At 49.1% G+C, this 3,267-nt stretch overlaps 1 pseudogene; it reads right to left on the bottom strand.

Moving 5' to 3' along the window:
• Positions 1–1,059: 1,059 nt before the first annotated feature.
• LOC120308414 lies at positions 1,060–1,632 on the bottom strand (annotated as a pseudogene).
• Between the last annotated feature and the right edge of the window lie 1,635 nt (positions 1,633–3,267).

The raw sequence follows: 3,267 nt of genomic DNA on the forward strand, positions 1-3,267 counted from the left end.
CTTGTACAGAGGATGACGTGGAGTTGCCCCCTCTTTCAAACCCTGGTGGTCCCCGTGAACTGTGCCCCGTTGCCTGGTCTGCTTGCTTGCCCACTGGGCTCGTCAGACCAGGACTTTGCTCCCCATGAACCTGGTTGACCTGCCTAACTGTAGGCTCTCGGGCCCCTCTGTAAGCCTGCCACTGTTTGGCATTTCTGTAGAGCCCTCCAAGCCCACAATGAACCTATCAAGGGAACACATCCCTTCACTCCCAAGCCCCGTAACGGGATCGTCTGGGGTTTCTGCAGTGCCCCAAAACTCAGTTGCCCCCCAATCTATGCTGGAGGTGCCAGAATTGGGATTTGCCTCTCCGACCACCTCCCTGTGTGAAGGCTTCCTTCTGGAAACAGTAGCAGTACTGGGCCAACTTGACGGTTTGTGTGCCAGCTCTCTTGCAATGTTTGGGTTATTAGGATGCTCCCGGTTATTCTCCCTGACTGGAGTGCTGAATTTGTGACTGATGAGTATGCCCCCTGGGTGACTCCCTGGCTGGAGTAGGCACTGGTGCCTGTGTGATTTCTTGTTCCCTTGAATTCCTGTTTGGAACACTTGCGGAACCTTGGAACAGGCTGTCTGTGGCCTCTCTGTTTGGCCCCGGCTGCTGCCAACACCCTTCCCTTTGCCCATAGTGGTCCCTGTCCCCCCCCCTGGAGAAAGCCCAGGAGTTCCAGAGGGTAAGTCCACTCTCGTACACAGCTGATCGATATGCCGCCAAAGGACACGACCGTAATCCAAGGAGACCTCGTATGACAAAGGGCCAGTAACCTTGCATACTACAGCAGGAATCCACAAGTGACCAGGCCCGTAGTTCCGGGTCCATACGGGGGCATCCACTTGCAGATACCGTGGTGCCCTGGGTTGGGTGACCTTAGGAAGCTGTCTATCCGGGTGCAACCTGTCAAGTTTGGTGATCAGTTTGAGCCCCCAATGGAGTTCAGCTGGGCTCTTCCCAATGGAAGTTGAAAGTGTGGTGCGGCAAGCAAGAAGGAAGTCTGCCAACCTGTGGTGCCAGTCCCCATAGGTCAGTTTCTTTAAAGCATCCTTGGTGATGCGAACCATCCGCTCAGCCATACCGTTAGTGGAAGGGTGGAATGGTGCAGAGGTGGCATGACAAATCATGTTGGCCTGTAAGAAAGCTTGAAACTCGAAAGAAGTGAATTGAGGACCATTATCAGACACCAGGACATCAGGAAGCCCATGTGCAGCAAAAATCCCCCTCAGTACTTGAATGGTCTTGGCAGCAGTGGTTGAAGAGACAGGTACAACCTCAAGCCACTTTGAATAGCTGTCAACAAGGACCAAGAAGAATTGACCCTGAAAGGGCCCAGTGTAATCAATGTGCACCCTAGACCAAGGTGACTGTGTTTCCTCCCATCTATGTACAGGAGCCTGAAGCATTTCTGGGCATGAGCGCTGACACAAGTGGCATCCGTGCACCTGAGCCTCTATTTCCCTGTCTAACCCTGGCCACCATAAATGGCTGCGCGCAAGTGCCTTCATTCTGACAATGCCAGGATGGCCCTCATGAAGGGAAGCCAAGACCCTAGGCCTCATTGAGGTAGGAATAACAACTCTGCTGCCTCACAGCAGACAACCCTGAAAAGTGGATAACTCATGTTTCTTAAGCCAGAAACTCTGAAACTCAGCACCTGGACAACTCTCTGGCCATCCAGACAAAAACCAGGACAATACAAGAGTGAGTGTGAGGTCCGTGGCTGATTCAGCAGCCACATCCCTGGTATTTAAAGGCAACTCAGGCAATGCCTGAATGGAAAGAATGTTGATGGCAGGGGCAGAGTCAGCCTCTACCATCTGCTAAGGCCATCAGCATGGCCCATTTCCTTGCCAGGTTTGTGAACCAAAAAAAAAGTCATAGGCTGACAGAAAGATGGACCATCTCAGCATTCTGGGGGAGATGATATGGGGAGTTTGTTTATTCCTGGTAAACAACCCCAACAGAGGCTTATGGTCAGTGTAGACCGTGAAGTGTCTGCCATATAGGAAATCATGGAATTTTTTAATTCCAGCAACAATGGCCAAGGCTTCTCTATCTATCTGAGCGTAGTTTTGCTCAGCAGAAGACAAGGTTCTGGAGTAATATGCAACAGGAACCTGAGTTCCACCAGGTCTTAGATGGCTAAGTACTGCTCCCACCCCATAAGGGGAAGCATCACAAGCGATGCACACAGGAAGAGTTTCATTAAAATGTGCAAGCACATCATTTGATGTAAGTAAGGCCTTAACCTCATTGAAGCTTGCTTCATGTGCTTGTGACCACTGCCACACTGCCTGTTTGTCCAAGAGCTGATGAAGTGGCTCAGCTACATTAGCTTTGTTAGGTATGAATGCATTGTAAAAGTTCAAGAGGCCCAGAAAAGCTTGTAATTCAGCTTTAGACTTTGGCCTAGGAGCCTGCAGGATAGCCTTTAATTTAGACTCAGCAGGGTGAATACCACTGGCATCTATTCTGAATCCCAGGAAATCTGTAGAAGACACTCCAATTTTGCATTTGTCTTTTTTAAGCTTGAGGTCTGTTTTCCTGAAACGCAGCAGAACAGCCCTCAATCTCTCAGCTAAATTTTGAGTGGATACTCCTGCTATTAGGACATCATCAAAATAGGGGCAAGCCCCTGGTATACCCCTCAGGGTGTTTTCCATTACGCTTTGGAAAATTCTAGGAGCCACATTTACTCCAAATTGTAGTCTTTTGACTTTGAATGCCCCTCTATGAGTTACAATAGTTTGTGCTTCAGCAGAAGCTTCATCAACAGGTAACTGTTGATAAGCCTGTGCTAAGTCCAGCTTTGCAAAAACACGCCCCCCTTTGAGGGAGGCCAAAATGTGGCTGACTACAGGTACAGGATATTCATGCTGTTGCAATGCCTTGTTTAGAGTGCATTTGTAATCTGCACAGATGCGAATGTCCCCATTAGCCTTAAGAGGTATGACAATGGGAGTTTCCCAAGGACTTGAGTCAACAGATTCTAAGACACCTTGCTGAATCAATTTGTCCAATTCAGCATCAATTTTCCCTTTCGAAGCAAAGGGTACTCTCCTTGCTTTTACTCTGATAGGAGTGACAGTGGGGTTCAGTTTCAAGAAAACTGGAGGGCCTTTGTATGCTCCCAGCTGAGGGCTGAAGACATCTGCAAATTCTTTGCAGACTTCTTGTAGACCTAATTTTTGCAAGCTGTGAAGCCCTGTAACTTGTATTCCCAAGGCCTCAAA

Source organism: Crotalus tigris, unplaced genomic scaffold (genome assembly GCF_016545835.1).
Source record: "Crotalus tigris isolate CLP2741 ecotype Arizona unplaced genomic scaffold, ASM1654583v1 scf7180000017916.3911339, whole genome shotgun sequence".
NCBI lineage: Eukaryota > Metazoa > Chordata > Lepidosauria > Squamata > Viperidae > Crotalus > Crotalus tigris.